Source organism: Eschrichtius robustus, chromosome 12, assembly GCF_028021215.1.
Source record: "Eschrichtius robustus isolate mEscRob2 chromosome 12, mEscRob2.pri, whole genome shotgun sequence".
In the NCBI taxonomy this organism is placed as follows: Eukaryota; Metazoa; Chordata; class Mammalia; order Artiodactyla; family Eschrichtiidae; genus Eschrichtius; species Eschrichtius robustus.
In genome coordinates, this window is record NC_090835.1 from 69,328,069 (window position 1) to 69,345,822 (window position 17,754).

General features: G+C 48.8%; 1 protein-coding gene across 2 annotated transcripts in view; it reads left to right on the forward strand.

Annotated features, from left to right (window-relative positions):
• Positions 1-1,032: 1,032 nt before the first annotated feature.
• PPARD (peroxisome proliferator activated receptor delta) overlaps positions 1,033-17,754 on the forward strand; it is a 76,287-nt gene continuing 59,565 nt past the window's right edge. The window contains exons 1-2 of one of the 2 annotated variants that reach the window (XM_068557858.1): positions 1,033-1,168; positions 4,784-4,868. The gene's annotated coding sequence lies outside the window, so the exon portion shown is untranslated. The remainder of the gene's footprint in view (positions 1,169-4,783; positions 4,869-17,754) is intronic. The other variant, XM_068557859.1, reaches the window with a different exon arrangement.

Sequence of the window (17,754 nt, forward strand, 5' to 3'; positions counted from 1 at the left end):
GTTGACATCTGAATTACAAAAGTACTGCGCAGGGAATTCCCTGTCAGTCCAGTGGTTAGGACTCTGTCACTGCAGGGGTTACGGTCCCTGGTAGGGGAATTAAGATCCCCACATGCTGCAGCAAAAAAAAAAAAAAAAAAAGTACTGCACATTCATTTCAAAAAGTAGAAAAAAAAAGAGAAGCAGAAAGAAAAAAAAAAAGCACTCATAGTTCTACTATCCAGATATCTAGGAGTGTAAGAGAGGGGGAGAGGTAATCTTTATTTTAAAGATGTTGGAAGGAAGGAAGTTACCCATTGATCATACACCTATAGAGTCAAGTTTTGTTCATTGCCAGATGGCAAACCCATCTTCTTCTCCCATACTGTCCCCCAGCTGCTGGGTACCTTTTCATGGTATATCTGAAGGTTGGGATAACACGTCCCCTCCAGGTCCTAAAGACCTGGGTTAAGAAGCGAGAACAGAATTTTCTACAACAGTAAGGAGGGTGCTCCCCATTTATGTGGTCAAGTGTATTAGATAAATAGGAAGATAGGTAAGAAATCCAGAACCATAAATTTCTAGTTGCAGAAGCCTCTTGAGGGAGCAAAGCCCTTTTGTGAAAATTACAGGGAGCACAGTCTTCTCCAGTGGAATTTGGATATCCAGGTTCTAGCCTCAGCATTGCTTCTCACTGCAAGTCACGCACCTTTTCTGGGACTGTTTCTTCACTGGAAGTTTGAGGAGACTGTACGAGATGATCTCTAAGTTCCCTTCCAGCTTTAAATTCTCTTTTGTGATACTTGCCAGATTTGCTTCACTGGCCCTGGAGCTTCCTCCTCAGCTCCTCCTTGAGCTGCCGCGCCCTCGTGCCGCACCAGAGGGCGCTGCAGGCGGGCCCGGGGCAGCGGGCTGGTGGGCGGAGTGGCAGAATCAGGGGCGACTCCAGGAGGCGCGGTGATTGGCCGCGACCGGGGCGGAAGGGGGCGTGGAGAGAGGGGCGGGCCGGGGCGGGGCTGCGGGGTGACGTCACTCTGGCGGGGGCGGGGCCAGGCAGCGCAGCGTGTGACGCCGCGGCCGCCGCGGCCGCCGCGGATCTGGGGATTAATGGGAAAAGTTTTGGCAGGAGCCGGAGGATCTTACGGAGCCTGCGGGACGGCGGCGGTGGTGCGGAGGGCATCTAGCACAGGTCAGTCCGGGTCCGGGGAAGCGGGTAGGCAAGCAGCGGAGGGAAGCACCGGGCCCGGGCTGAGGCGGGCAACGCGGCTGGGGCGGAAGGCCCGGCGGGGAGTGGAGTGGGGAGAGTCTCAGGGGTCGGCGGACCGAGCGGCTGCCGCTTCCTGTCGCTCTGGCCCGGGCGGGTCGCGGTCGTCCGTTGCTCTCCTGGCACCCCGCCCCGCTTCCCCTGCGCCCCCAGCCTTTGGACGCCCATCAATATTTGAGCCCGAACCACGGGCCTCCCCCCAACCCCCAGACTCTGTGCCCCCTTTTGGGCCTCGTGTCTCCGTCTCCTCCCACTTCTGTGTTCTGAGAGCCCGATCTCAGGCTCTAGGTCCTCTCCCACTACCCACCCTTGCCTCTGATCTCTTCTTTCATATCTTTTCTGGTGTCCCCAAATTCATTGCCCTCTCTACCCAGGGGCTCCTTGGAGATCTTCTCTGTCCCCCTCGTTATCCTTGTCTCCTGTCTTCGTCCTCCCATCCTTGCCCTGTGTCTTCTCTCTCTTTTCCCATCCCTGTCCTCTCCTTCCCCCGTTGCCTGGCCCCTCTCAGTATCACCCCTCCGCATCATCTTCCTCGCGATGTTACTGGGCTTTTTCAGCCCGTGCCTGCAATCCCTGTCTACCTAAGCCCCTCCTACCCAGGTTCCCCCCAGAAGCCCTGTTTTTGCCCCACTCTCTGATTTCTTTCCAATCAGCCATGTCCTCTGCATTCCTGTCATCCACCTCCCCTTCCTTCCCAGTTCCTTGCCTCTGCTTCTGGGAGAAGCATTAGCTGCAGACACTACTTTGCTTTCCCATGACCCGCAGTTGAGATACCCGTGGAGTGGGCGTGTGGGTGTTCAGCCCCTGATTGAAGTAAGGCGCTGAATGTCTGAGGTAAATAGCAGGTAATGTTTGTGTGGGAGAATTTGCTGGGGTGTTGCATCAGGGATAATGTCCAATTTGTAGACCATTCTTCCAATCTCAGCTTTAGTACTTCCCCTTTATGGGTCTGTTGACTTCCAGGAACCTTTGAGGAGAGACCAGCCGCTGAATTGGGTGTATGCCAGGGGTAGCTGGAGGCCTCATCCAACTCTTTTCCCCTTCCAGGAAACAGGGCTTTGTGGCTTTACACTCTGGATGTACTGTACACATTTAAACCATGATACCCCAGCCTATCTCTGCCCTGATTCCCACCCTCCACCCTATGCCCTATCCCAGAGAGCTAAGAGAAGTCTCCAGAATCTATGCCCCAGAGAATGCCTGTGGTCCTCAACCTTTTCCTCTGTACTGGCTCCAGAACATTTTTTTTCCTGTTTGAGTTTTGAAATAGATTGCCAGCCTGATAGCCCTGGGGCTGGCAGGTATCTGTCCCTTTTGTTATTGGTGGCTCGAACCACCTGCTGATTTTTCCCTCACGCATCTCTGAATGTGTCTGGGGCTTCTGATGTCGATCACTGAGCAGGTTCTCTTGAAGGTTCTTCTCCCTCTGTTTTCCTTGGGAGCTTCATTTCCTGTGGCTCTAAGAGAGAGAGGCTGACACTGAAGTCCTGTTCCCTTTGCCCAGGAGTAGCCAGTCAGTATCTGCCTGGACAGGTTGTGGGGCTGCATTAGGAAGATGGTGTCAGGAACTTGACTTGCTTCCAGTCACAGAGAAGGATCATCCTCTCTGCGGCTAGAGAACCCACCACCTTCACGGTGTGTCTGGATCTTTAACCTTCTTGCCAGGCTGAAAGTTCTTTACAGATGCGTTCAATTCGAGCTCCTTTATTTGGCGTTGGTCCCCTAGAGAGATCTTCAGGAAATAACATATCCTCTGTTTCTGCCCAATCTGATTTTGGAGGATTCTGAAAGCGTGACCCACTCTCAGTTCAGAAATGAAGGCCTGTTGTTTCACCGGGCTCCGGGTTTCTAGGTCTCCTCTTTTGAGGATCGTGCTCTCTGTCTTTGAGCCAGAATTGGACACAGAATTGGCAGCCTTCAGGAACTGTGCTAGAGAGCCAACTGAAACAGCCAGACCAGACTTTAAAGTTTTGGAACCCTCTTGTGCACAGACCCTTTTCTGTGAAAGGAGTAGGGTCGTGGATGGCTGAGCCAGTGCCCTCTCCACTAACCCTTTGAGCCCTAAGCAGCACTTGGGCGGTGGGGGGAGTAGGGCAGACTGGACCAAAAGGGGTTCCTTGTTCCAATGGAAAACATCCCTTTGGGGCTTTAATGGGCCATTCTGATGAAGTTGGGGTTGTGTATTTGGTGGTAATTTAGTCCAGCCTGTGGCTCCCCAGGACTGTACCTGACTCTTTTGAGCCGTTTGCTACTCCTCTGTCTGCTTACCCATTGATAGTGTTCTCTACTGAGGCAGCAGGTGAGAAGGGCTTGAGAGGACGTCAGGACCAGTCCTTGGGGAGCAGCTTGGGCACCAGAAGCTCTGGCCAGATAGCTTCTGCAGTTTGTCCACCACGTCATCTTCCCCGTGGGTAGTCATGATCATCAATTACCAAGTGCCCATTCGGTGACTTTTGCAGAGCTTGGGTCGGCCTGCCTCTTTTTTTCAGAGGGGTGGGCAGACAGGCCCCTGACATCATCCTACAGATGGTGTAGCCCATTAACTCCTTAGTTTAATGAACCGCTCGTTTGTTTGGCTGCCTTTCACCTTGCTTTCCTCCTTCTTTGTTGTGTGCCTCCACCCACTCAGGAAGAATTGCCCTCACTCAGCCTTCCAGCCTCACCTGTGGTCCCTCAGACCCCATCCCCCTGGGCCTGGTGAGAGGACAGCCATTGTTGGGCGCTGGCCTGGGAAGCTGGTAGGCCTCTTCTTTGGATAGAATGCAGATGTCCTGGCTGTTGTGCAAACTGTCCTCAGGGCCTGTGGCTCCTGGCATGTCCTGGGATGGCGCAGCTTCTCTCAGGAGGGGCTGGCCCTGTCGCTTCTAAAAGTTTCAGCTGTATTCTGTCACCAAATACAGAGGCCCACCTCCTAGGGTGTTACCTGCGGACTGGGAAGCTAAACTACAGGCCCTCCTCTGTGCCTTTGGATCCAGAGGGAGGAGCTACTTGCAGCTGAGTTCTGTGGTGTCAGGAGAGCTAGGCACTTGCTTGAGCCTGGCAGGGAGGAAACGGCCCCTTGTATCAGGTTTCACATACGCGGATCTTCTTCCTAGGCATATGGTTCTTGGCCTTCACAGCTCAGAGGCTGGTGATTAGGGTGTGACTCCAGTGCCGTCTCCACTGGGCTTTGGTCAAAGAACAAGCATGACTCAGGGCGTCTCCATTTAGGAGCTGCCACCTGTGGGGGGGTGTTGGGCTCCGGCTTCTTCTTCACCTTGCCAGCTCCTCCTGCCCCACGCTGATAGAATCAGCAAAGCCAGTGTCTGCTTACTTGGAAATGGGCAGACTACTTCCAGGGTTGGGAAATATTTGCTGACTCAGGCACAGAATCACAACATCTCTGGGGGGCGGGGGGTGTGGGGTGAGGGACAGAGGAGGAGCCAGCTTGCCTTAGGAGCACTCTCTGAGCCCTGATGTTTAATTATAATGTATCAGAGCTGCTTTTCTGACCCCTGGTGCCTCTCAGCTAAAGTTGTTGGGTTTCTTTCTGTCCCGCAGCGTTGTGTGGTGTTTTGGGGTATGCACGTGGTACTCACGCAGTGGCCTCTGTTCACCAACAGATGAGGACAGATGCACCAAAGAGGTAATCCCATTTTCCTTACCCAGGGGCCTCTGACAACTGACGGACACATCTCAGATGAAATGGTTTCACTAGCGCTGAGTCCCAGATCCCAGGAGCCTGTCACTGCATCTGGTACTTGCACGTAGTGGGCACTTATTAAATAATTATTGAATCTATGGCTTATGTGGTTTTTTTTGAGGAGCATTAAGATTTTCACCTTTACACCCACTGAAACATAGACTCCATAATGGCAGGGACTTATTTTGTTTCCTGTTGTGTCTAGGACAGTGTCTGGCACAGAGGAGATGCTAAGTATTTGTTGAATGAATAAATGTACAAACTTTCTTCTCTGCCCATATTATTCAGGTGCCAGGCCTCAAAGATAGCGTCCATTATTTTCTTTCATTTGTGTAACAAACATTTTTGAGTGCCTGCTATGTGCCAGGTACATTGCTAGGCACTTGGAAAATGATGATAGTGAAAAACCAGATTCTGTCCCTGTCTCATGGGTCTGTAGTTTGCTGGCATGTATGAGAGAGAGCTGGGCATGATACACGGAATTGTTTCTTCCATCTCTGCTGGGATATTGGGTCCTCACGAGAGTCAGATCAATGCTCTGTGCTTTGCATTGCTGTTTCCCTGTTTGCTCTCAGGATGCCTGGCAGGTTTTGTAAACTCTCAGAAGGGGCACTCCAGGGAATTTGATTTTCGTTGTCCCAACTATCTGGGAAGCCAGGCCATGGTGGGGTCCCTGCTGGGGGCCAGGGGAAACGTGGGGCTGCTCTCTGATTTGCTTTAGTCTCTGAAGCTCAGTGGTTCTACTAGCTGTTTATGGGCTTCACTTCCCTTTCTCTGCCTTTAACACCCCGTGAGTTTTCCTGTTGCCAAACAGGGTGCTGAGCCCATGTGTCTGTCAGTCTGCGGGGGTCGGGTTGTTTGTGGATCTTGCAGGAAGGCCTGAGGCGGGGGCCCCGCCTGTTCTCAAACCCATACCAAGTCCTTTCCTCTGAAGGAAATGTGAAGGCGGAAGAAGGAGGGTTTGGGAGGCTTCTGAGGTTCTCTGAGAGGAGACGAGAGAGAAGTTCCCCCTTAGCAGGGAGAGCTGCTGCGTTGACTCGATTCGCTTTGTCATTTGTTTGAGCAGCAGCTAGCCACAGTGGCACCTATGTCCATGTCCAGGGTTGGTTGTCCAGTTCATCCCTTAGCTTTGAGCTCCCAGCCCCAGCTAGAAGTTTTCTTTCTTAGTTTCCACTGGCAAAGATGAGGCTATAGCTTTATCAGATTTTTTCAGTGTTAATCTCAAAAAACTGGTGTTGTCATCTTAGTCTTTCCCATCTGAGGCACTTTTGTGGGCCAGGTGCTGTGACAGATGGTTTCAGACGTAGTCCTTGGCTGTCCCCATGGCCCAAGTAAGTGGCACCTAGTTGGTGAGAGAAGACATATGCACAGAAAGATTTTTTAGACATTAGAGACTCAGTGGGTACTAAAAACATGGTGCTGTACAAGGATACTCATTTATAGGAGCAAGTCATCCCTGAGGATTGGCTTTGTCCCTGAAGAAACTGGGTGTCAGATTGGCCACCTTGAAAGAAAGCTGGTTTATTTTGAAGTCAACTTTATGCTCTTAAAAATTGTTAAGCGGGCTACCCTGGAGGCACAGTGGTTAAGCATCCGCCTGCCAGTGCAGGGGATACGGGTTCGAGCCCTGGCCCGGGAAGGTGCCACATGCCGTGGAGCAACAAAGCTCGTGCACCACAACTACTGAGCCTGTGCTCTAGAGCCCGAGAGTCACAACTACTGAGCCCGCACACCTAAAGCCCATGTTCTACAGCAAGAGAAGCCACCGCAATGAGAAGCCCGTGCACCGCAACAAAGAGTAGCCCCCGCTCCCCGCAACTAGAGAAAGCCCGCATGCGGCAACAAAGACCCAACGCAGCCAAAAATAAATAAATAAATAAATAAATAAAATTTGTTTAAAAAAACTATTTAAAAAAGATTGTTAAGGACCTCAAGAACTTTTGTTTACTGTATTAGAAATTAAAACTGAGGCAGTTTTAAAAATTACAAATTTATGAATTCATTTGATATAATAATAAATCCATTACATTTATCATAAATGACATTTTTAATGAAAAATAGCTATTTTCCAAAACAAAAATGTTGAGAGGAGTGACATTGTTTTACATTTTTACTAATGTCTGGTTTAATAGAAGAGAACTGGATTCTCATAACTGTTTCTGTGTTCAGTCTCTTGAAGTACATTGTTTTAGCTGAAGGATATGAAGAAAATCTGGCTGCACACAGATATGTAATTGAGAAGGAGAGGGATATTTTAATAGCTTTTGCAGATAATTGTGGATATTCTTCTTTGTTACTATACCAAAACTGGATGAGTGGTAGTTTCTTAAAGGTTAGTTGGAATGTGGAGTCTGAAATCTTATCAACAAACTTTTCATACTTTGTGGCATTATAATCCATTGGCCCATCTTGCACTTTGAATGGATCTTTTACTTTGAATTGGTCATTGAGAAATAATTGGTTTACTGAGTTATATAGATCTAAATGTTGACATGCTTCATTTTACAATGTCAGTAAATCATATTAAGACCACTGATCTCATCAGAAAAGCCTTCAAGTATTGGGAAGCTGTGAAGCTCACAGTGGTGGATACAAGTTTTCCATAATTTGAATTTTCTCTTGAAAGCTTGATTTTTATTGTTTGTAACTTACTGTCAGTTTCTTTTCTTGAACTGACAGTCTCACTTCATTCATTTTCAAGAGAAAGTTTGTCAAATACCCGATCTAAGTAATCATAATTTATTTGTCTGTTATTCTTTTCTTTCAAGTAAAAATGGTGTTTCATGAAAAAACGTGGCTAGTTTAGCTTGCAACTCAAACAATTGCACAATTGCTTTTTCTTGAAACAATCATGGAACTCCTGTTTTGTTACATAGGATATTTAAAAGACATGTACTCCGGGGACTTCCCTGGTGGTCCAGTGGTTAAGACTCTGGGCTTCCACTGCAGGGGGCACAGGTTCAATCCCTGGTTGGGAAACTAAGATCCCGCATGCTGTGTGGCATGGCCTTAAAAAAATAAATAAATAAAATAAAAATAAAAGACATGTACTCAAGGGTCATGATTTAATAAAGTTAGTTTTTATTGGCTCATCTAGGACATTCTTAAGTGGAATTGGCACTTTATTATTTTTCATGATTCTGTGGGTTGACTGGGCTCAGCTGGGCAGTTCTCACTTGGGGTCTCTCATGTTGCTGTAGTCAAGTAGAGGCCAGGGCAGGAGTCATCTGAAGGTTCAGCTGGGCTGGATGTCCACACTGGCTCCCTCAAATGGCTGGCACTGATGCTGGCTGTTGACTAGGGTGCCTACATGTGGCCTCTCCATGTGCCTTGTGCCTCTCACAGCATGGCAGCTGTTCTGAGCAGAAATATCCCAAGAGGGGGTGTATTGAGAGATCCAGGCATGAATAGCAAGGTTTCTTATGACCTAATCTTGGAAGTCACACAATGTCACTTTGTGTTTTCTTGGTCATAGGACTGGCTCAGATTCAGGAGAGGGCTACACAAGGGTATGAACAACAAGAGGCACGGTTCACTAGGAGGGAGAGAGGCCTCCTTGGAGACCAGCTACTACTTCTTTTTAGCATCCCTTATGTGAGATAACCTGGCCTGTATATGGATACTTCCAGGAGAAAAGTGTTTTCTCACAATTTCCATTCCTGGAAACCACTGTTAGGAAATTCCTAGTGGGTTGATAGAAGCCATTTAATGCCAGGTGAGGGAATTTGTACTCTGTGTTCTTTGGGCAGTGGGTAGCCATTGATGGTTTTAGAGCAAGGAGTGATTATGTTAATAGTGCAAAAAGGTGGATTGAATGGAGAAAGAATGAAGGTAGAGAGGTTAGGTAGGAGATTACTGCAGTAGTCTAAGTATGAGGAAATTCTTCCTCATATATAATCTGAGTTCCTCTGGTTGCTGTTAAAATTAATTGATTTTGAGCTGTCAGCCACACTGATTAAGTACCCAGAGCATGGGTGGAGTGACACACACACGCACACACACACGCGTTATTTAGGGATGCCACTACACCAGAGGGCTCACAAAAATAAAAGGGCTCACAAAAATTAAAAGGCAACTAGGGGCTTCCCTGGTGGCGCAGTGGTTGAGAATCTGCCTGCCAATGCAGGGGACACGGGTTCGAGCCCTGGTCTGGGAAGATCCCACATGCTGTGGAGCACCTAGGCCCGTGAGCCACAATTACTGAGCCTGCGTGTCTGGAGCCTGTGCTCCGCAACAAGAGAGGCCGCGATAATGAGAGGCCCGCGCACCGCGATGAAGAGTGGCCCCCACTTGCTGCAACTAGAGAAAGCCCTCGCACAGAAACGAAGACCCAACACAGCCATAAATAAATAAATAAATAAACCCAAAGTTAAAAAAAAAAAAAAGGCAACTAAATTTAGGTTTTATTGTCAAGACACATTAAAAAGTCAATCATAATTTATCAAATAAAAAGTAGGAAAAATAAAGCTTCATGTAACACCACTGACAGTGTTTCAAAAACACTTCAGTTTCAGTATCATAGACCATGAGGAAGTGAGCAGAAGAGTGAGAAGAAAGAAGGGGACAAATGAGAGGATGGTGGGGAGAGGGATAAAGAGGAGGAAAGAAGGGGGTCGAGGGGGAAAACAGCAAAAAGAGTGATGGAGGATGAGGCTGGAGGAGCTGCTTGAGACCCAGCAAAGCCTCTGCTCTCCGCGGGTCTCCAGCCTTAGCGTGCGGCTGGCTGCTTCTGCGGTTCCCGGGGCCCTGCCTGCCGGGTTTTAGCACCTCGTGCTCCTGCCTTGTCTCTGTGACTTTTCTGTCTGAGAAGATGCCTGGGGAAGTGCAGGAGCTGCGTTGCTGTTGGGCAGACCTGGGTGTGACTCTTAGCGCTCAGTGAGTGGGGTCGTGACTTAGAGATCTAGGCACCTCGGTAAGTGCTGGTTTCACGGAGCTGAGGCTCTGGGGTGCTGAGCTCAGGAGGAAGTGCCTTCCTGCACTGGTTCCCTCCCTGGTTGACACCGGGCCATGGCACTGGAAGCCCAGCCTGAGCACGGGGAGTCTTCATCTGCTGCTCAACAGTTCCTGGGGTTCCAGGCAGTGCGTGGCCCTTCTTTTTCTTTCAAGTCCCGTCTGCCAAGCCTGACTTCTCCCGGGCCTTGGCGTCATCTCAGCAGCTCTCCCGAGACCATTACTGAATTATCCACAGCTCATAGCCACGCAGCTTCGAAAGAGTTCTCCCATGGGGAGGATCCTGAAGGGAGAGGCTCCCAGGTGTTATGGGGAAACTACCTCATGTTTAAGTTCATTTCTATATTATTATATTGATAGGTACCTAAAAACAGATTTTCGTTTCTTTCATTTGTAATCTGCTGTAACTCTTTGATCCTTGTCACTGCTTTTGGCACTTCCCTCATCCAAGAATTGTGACCTCAGCGGCGTGGAGTTTCTTGGTCACCGCTCTGATGGAAGTACAAGCCAGCTTTGCTCTCCTGGTGGCAGCAGGAGCCAGGCAGGCTGCCCTGCAGACACAGTCATCTGCGGGCCCACTCGCCTCACAAACAGGCTGTCCTTGAACTTGCCAGAACCCAGAGCTCACTGATCATCCCTTTTTCCAAACAAGCAGGCAACCCAGATGGGTTCTCAGAACCCTCCACCCCAGGCAGGTCTCATGGGAAAAAGCTTACCTGCCATCCCTGAAACCGAGCTTGTTCATCTGACCCACACCATTTCTTTGCAGCTTCCCCTCCTTAAAAGCCTTCAGGACAGTCCAGAGATCCTGCTGGGTTCCCCTTGACCCTCAGCATGTGCATCCCGGGATGGATTTCTGAGTGGTCCATTGGGGACATCAGGTTGGAGAAGAGAAAACTACCCTTCTCTTCTAAGGAGGCCTTCCAAGGACCAAAATGCTCAGTTGCATGACAATAACTCCCTGCTCCCTAGTTACAGCAAAAGAAAGACTCTGGCCCAGGACCTTGCCAAGGCTCCCGATCTGACTCTTCTTTCCAGTGGACCAGAGGTCTGAACTGTGTTTCTCCCAAACTCTTGGCTCCTGTCTTTCATGGTGGTGGACTGGGTAATGGCCCCCAAAGATATCCAGGCCATAAGCCCTGGGCCCTGTGGATGCTGCCTTGTATGGCAAAATGGACTTTGCAGATGCAACTAAGTTAAGGAACTTGAGGTGGGAAGATTATCCTGGATTATCCTAGTGGGCCCTAAGTGCAATCACAATTGCCCTTTGAAGAGGGAGGCAAAGGGAGATCTGATACAGAAGAAGGCAGAGTGGCTACTGCAGCAAGATCTTCTGGCTCTGAAGATAGGGGAAGAGGCCAAGGAATGCAAGGAATGCAGCTCTGTACGCTGGAAAAGGCAAGGAAACAAATGCTCCCCTAGAACCTCTGGAGGAAGTGCGGCCCTGCCAATACCTTGATTTTGGTCCAGTGAAACTAATTTTGGATTTTGACCTTCAGAATTCTAAGGGGATAAATGTTTTGTTTTAAGCCACTAAGTTTGTGGTAATTTGTTACAGTGGCAACAGGAAACTACTACAGGGGTCATCCGCCTCCAAGCACAGGTGGTGGCTTGGCTGATCCTTGTTCTTATTTTAAGGCAGTCTTAGAGCATCCCTTTCATGGCTATGTTGGAGATTCTAGGTCCAGACTTTCTGCAAACTAATATTTAAGACAATATGCTCTCTGGGGGAACCTTTTCGGGAGTTCTTGGGAGCAAAAGAGAAGGCTCAGATAGCATCTGCTCCTTGCTTTTGGAACTCCCCCACACCTTCACTCAGATGGTAATAGTTTCTTTCAGATTGTTGAGGATCCAGGATTAGCTTAAATCTGACTCCAACACCATCTTTCTCTCCACTCTCCTTCCTTCCATTCATTCAGTGGCTATTTATTGGGTACTTCCTACATGCTAGGCTCTGTTCTAGGCACTAGGGATGCAGGAATGAACAAAGCAGATAAACAGATCTGCTCTCATGGTAGTTGTGCTGGGGAAAGGGGAGGGAACCAGAATTAAGTAAATAGCATGTCAGATGGTGAGAAATGCTGTATGGAAAAATAAAGTAGGAAAGAGGTCATGGCAGTTTTATTTATTTATTTATTTATAAAAATTTTTATTTAGTTATTTTCATTTACTTTTGGCTGCGTTGGGTCTTCGTTGCTGCGCACGGGCTTTCTCTAGTTGTGGTGAGCGGGGGCTGCTCTTCGTTGCGGTGCACGGGTTTCTCATTGCGGTGGCTTCTCTTGTTGCGGAGCACGGGCTCTAGGCGCGCGGGCTTCAGTAGTTGTGGCGCACGGGCTTAGTTGCTCCGCGGCACGTGGGATCTTTCTGGACCCGGGCTCGAACCCGTGTCCCCTACATTGGCAGGCGGGTTCTTAACCACTGCGCCACCAGGGAAGTCCAGTTGCAGTTTTAAATAGAGGGCTTGAGGAAGGCCTCGCTGAGAAGGTTATATTTGAGCTGAAAGAGGAGAGTGAGCCATGTGTGGGAAGAATCTTAGAGGCAGAGGGAAAGCAAGTGCAAAGGCCCTGAGGCAGGAACATGGCTGGTGTGTTGGAGGAAGAGTCAGGAAGTCAGGTGGCTGGAGCAGTGAGGGAGGAAGAGAATGGGAGATGAGGTCAGAAACGTGATTGGGGACCAGATCGCCATTGACCCTGAAATGCTGTAAAATCTCTCTACCTGGCCCATCCTTCCTTCTTCCCTCCCTCCCTCCCTCCCTTGCTTCCTTTCTTCCTTCCCCTCTCCCTCCTTCCCTCCCTCCTCTCACCGCCCTTCTGCCTTTATGTTTGTGTTCATCAATCCCTTTCTGTAGAATATTTGTCACGTGGTGCCTATGGGGTATCAGCAGGTAAACATAGGCAGCTTAAAACATTAGAAGAGGGGAAAAAAAGCACCCTCCTTTTTCTGATAATAAAAGCAGTTCCACTGTCAGTGCAGGTATGGAGCTGTGTGCCTAGAAAGACAGCTCTGGGGTGGTTTCTGGGGGTCCTCACTTCCCTCCCCCTCCTCCTCAGCCCCATGAGGATCTCCAGGCCTCGAGCTGCCCCCGCCCCCCTCCCACCGTCTACCCAGTGTGGAGCCCACCGTTGCCCACCTAAAATGCTTTCTTAACAGCCCCCTCGTCTCCCTGCCCTTCCCTGCCCGGAGCAGCACCACAGCTTGCCTTCATCCCTACACTCAGCCAGGTGCCTGGGGACTGCCCGAGAAAGGAGGAGCACGTGAACCGGTGCCACTGCACGTTTGTGGCCGTCACCTAGGCTCCCAGCATTCATAGGCCCCCCACGTCCCTGAGCCACTGATTCTCTCGTTCCTGGGAGTGACCCTTCCAAACCTCAGGACTCTTGCTCTTCTAGGTCCTCACAGTATGGCTGGGATTTCGAAGAAACAGATTCCAAAAGGTCAAGTAAGTCCAGCTTGAAAAGCCACTCTCCCTGGGTAGTGACCCCCTGACAGTTCAGGTGCTCTGGCAAGCTTCCACAATGACACTTTGTCAGCTTCATTGTCATCTAGGGGCCAGGTACAGATTGTCTCCATGGATTAAATCCTCCATGCCTATGTCTCCGATTTTATAGTTAGTCCTAGGTGACTCTGTCCAGAGCTTGTTTTAAATAATGGCACCAAATAGATTGTCATTGAAAACATGAAAAATCTTTGGTAATAAACAAAATGACCAATAATAATTTCGATCTCCCAAGTGAAAATCACTAGGTAAATAAATTCCCAAACTGCAGACTGCATCCAATCAACATTGTATTAATCTAGCCCTGCTTATATTCTATTATAGTGTGTGATTGCTGTGACTTCTTTTTGGCCTCTTAACACCCCAGTGTATTTACAGCACCTACTTACAGTTTGCCTTTCATAATCCTTGCAGTGTGTCACCTTTTAGAAAAATATTTTGTCTGTTTTCTAGCCCATTCCCTGATCCAGTAAGCATATCTGCACTCAGGCCCAGGCCTGCCTCTGTCCCTGGCAAGCCTAGGGTGGCCTCGTCCTCTGCACTACCAGGACCCTGTGTTTCGGACTCACTTTTGTATCCCCAACCTGGCACCTTGTAGATAGCCAGGGGGTACCTCTCACGAGCTTGTTCCAGCTCTCCCAGGGCTTCTGCCCGTGTGCTGCTTCCTCTCTGTGGACTGAAGCCTAAACCTTGCCTTCCTTTCTGCTTCCTGCTTCCGTCTTGAGAGAGAACCAGTCCATCCATCCAGTGTTCTCTATGAGTCAGAGACCTTGCTGAGTCACAGGGGAGCAGCCTGCCTTGCACAGTCACGTCCTCAGTCCTGAGGGGTGTTCATTAGCCACCATCAAAGTTCTTCTCCCTAGAAACTGGCTCCTTGAGGGGCAAGTGCCTTGTGCAGAGAGGCTCACCAAGCACTTGTTGGATGGAAGGGTGGCTAGATGGCCAGCCTGAGTGGCCCTCTTCCCACAGAGTGGCCCTGGCACTAGCCTACGCCAGAGCCATCTGGGAAGTTGTTTCATGGGGAACAGTCAGAAAGCTGACGTGTTCCCTCTAGGACCCCTTCCTCAGTTGTTGCCCCTCCCTTTGGTTGAAGCTCAGTGGAGACAACTGAGATTTTTGGCTTTGGCAGTTTTTCTCAATTGCCTCCTTCTCCCTGCTTCCTCCACTGGGGGTCTAGTAAGGCTCCCTTCTCACACATCTGGCTTGGCACCTGCCGTGGTATATTATGGTGTAGTTACTGCCTGCATGCTAGCCTCCGACATCAGACTGTGGCTTCTTCAGGAGCTGGGCTCACCTGTATCTAATCCCCTTTCCATCCCCTGCAGAAGTCAGTAGACACCAGTAGCTGAGTAGAATATGGCTCTCATGTGTTGAATGCACTGTGCTAATCACTTTACATGCATCACTTTGTTTAATCCACACACCCTGAGAGGTAGGAATCATCGTACCCCTTCCACAGATGAGAATGCTAAGGCTCAGACTGGTTAGGAAAGTCGCCTGAAGCTGCACAGCTAGTAAGTGGCAGAGCTAAGGTTTGAACCCAGGTGAGCGAAGCCCGCTTCTTTGATCGCCATACGGCAGGGCCTCCCCACAAAGGGGTGGCTGGCCAAATCCAGTTCTTCCAGCTTCGAAAGTACCTGCTTGACTGGCCAGACTAATGTTGGCTTCAGAGAACACTCCCTGCTTTCAAGCACAGCGGAGTCTCTTGTTGGCCACTGGGCAGAAGCAAAATGTTGGCAGGCTTTGGGACCCCCTGCAGAGCCTCATTCCAGGTCAGGGGGCAGAGGAGGCCCTGAGAATGACTGTGCTTAGTGGCTCCCTGGATCTGCTCCAAGGCAGTGAGCAAACCCCCTAGAACCGTAAGAAATAACCAGCCAACTGGTGGGCCAGGCATGTAGGGTGGGAGGGACTTGTAGGAGCAGAAAACAATCACTGCTCCAAGTGATTAATCTGCCCGCTTCCAGCCTGGTGAAGGGAGAGGAGAAAGAGAAGACGGCCCAGGTGTGCACATATGGAGAGAAGGGGGGAAGGGAAATTGCCTTTATTCACATTCTCCGTTGGGCCAGGCATTACCCCATGGAGGAGCTCACTCGCCCTTACACCAGCCTGCAAGATGTGGGTATTGGATGAGGAGGTATAGGATCAGAGTTGAACAATTTGCTCAAGTCACACAGCTGACAAATGACGGAGCTGGGGTTGAGCCCTTTGGAGCCCTTGTTCTTCTCAATTCAGTGACGCTGCTCTCCCTGCTCATGTCCCCTTAGCCTGGGCTTTCCAGGCATGTACGAATGGGTGCAAGTAGGCATCCGCAGGCTGTGAGCAGAGGCAGTAGGAGAGTCGGGGCTCTTGGCACCTGTCCTGTTCAGACGGGCCCTACCTAGACCAGCAGGACTTACTGGGCTGAAACCAGCAGTGGCATTACATTTTTCTCCTTTCTTGTACCTTGTCATCCCTGGGTTATTTTTGGAGAGCTGTATTTATTTCTGCTCCCACTTCCTCACTGGAGGCAGGGGTTGGGGTGCAGAGAAGGTATTGGGAATCAGAAGAGGTAGGCATAAGGGACATCTCAGTGGGGGCCTTGCCTGGGCTCTGGGGGCGGTTATGGCTTCTCCTCCGCCCAGCTGTAGGCGCAGGGGCCCTGTGCCAGGATTGTGGAAATCTGGGAAACTCTCTTTTCTGGGATGTGGATCTGGTACTTGAGCACAAGAATTTCCCTGTGTGTGGTTTTTAATTTATTTTAATATGTTTTAATTATATGAATAGTGGTTATTCATTATAGACAATTGGAAAATACAGATAAGCACTGAGAAGAAAATAAGTCATACGCCCAGGTACCTGAGGTCAATTAATCCACGACAAAGGAGGCAAGAATGTACAATGGAGCAAAGACAATCTCTTCAACAAGTAGTGTTGGGAAAACTGGACAGCCACATGTAAAACAATGAGATTAGAACATTCACTCACACCATATTCAAAAATAAACTCAAAATGGTTTAAAGACCTAAATGTAAGACCTGAAATCGTAAAACTTATAGAAGAGAACATAGGCAGAATACGCTTTGACGTCAATCATACCAGTATGTTTTTGGAATAGTCTCCTAAGGCAAAAAATAATAAAAGCAAGAATAAACAAACAGGGCCTAATTAAACAGCAGAGGAAACCATCAACAAAACGAAAATATAACCTACGGAATGGGAGAAAATATTTGCAAATGATATGACTGACAAGGGTTAATACTCAGAATATATAAACAGCACATACACCTCAATATCAAAAAACAAACAACCCAATCAAAAAATGGGCAGAAGACCTGAATAGACATTTTTCTAAAGAAGACATACAGATGGCCAACAGGCACATGAGAAGATGCTCAACATCGCTGATTATTGGAGAAATGCAAATCAAACTACAATGAGATGTCACCTCATGCCTGTCAGAATGACTATCATTAAAAAGTCTACAAATAACAAATGTTGGAGAGGAGGTGGAGAAAAGGGAATCTTCCCACACTGTTGGTGGGAGTGTAAATTGGTGCAGCCACTGTGGAAAACAGTATGGAGGTTCCTCAAAAAACTAAAAATAGAACTACCACATGATCCAGCAATTCCACTCCTGGGAATATATCCAGAAAAGACAAAAGCACTAATTCAAAAAGATACATGCACCTCAATATTCATAGCAGCATCATTTGCAATAGCCAAAACATGGAAGTGCCCATCAACAGACAAATTCATTAAGAAGAATGGTATACATTTACAATGGAATATTTTTTTTTTTAATTTTTATTTATTTATATTTTTATTTTTGGCTGTGTTGGGTCTTCGTTTCTGCGCGAGGGCTTTCTCCAGCTGCGGCAAGCGGGGGCCACTCTTCATCGCGGTGCGCGGGCCTCTCACTGTCGCGGCCTCTCTTGTTGCGGAGCACAAGCTCCAGACGCGCAGGCTCAGCAGTTGTGGCTCACGGGCCTAGTCGCTCCGTGGCATGTGGGATCCTCCCAGACCAGGGCTCGAACCCGTGTCCCCTGCATTGGCAGGCAGACTCTCAACCGCTGCGCCACCAGGGAAGCCCCTACAATGGAATATTGCCCAGCCATAAAAAAGAATGAAATTCTTCCATTTGGAGCAATGTGGATGGACCTAGAGAATCTTATGCTTCGTGAAATAAGTCAGACAGAGAATGACAGATACTGTGTAACATCACTTATGTTTGGAATCTAAAAAATAATACAAATGAATGTATATGTAGAACAGAAACAGACTCACAGATATAGAAGACAAATTTGTAGTTACCAAAGGGAAGAAGGAAGGGAGAAAGGACAAATCAGGGGTATGGGACTAAAAGATACAAACTACTGTGTATAAAATAGATAAGCAACAAGGGTA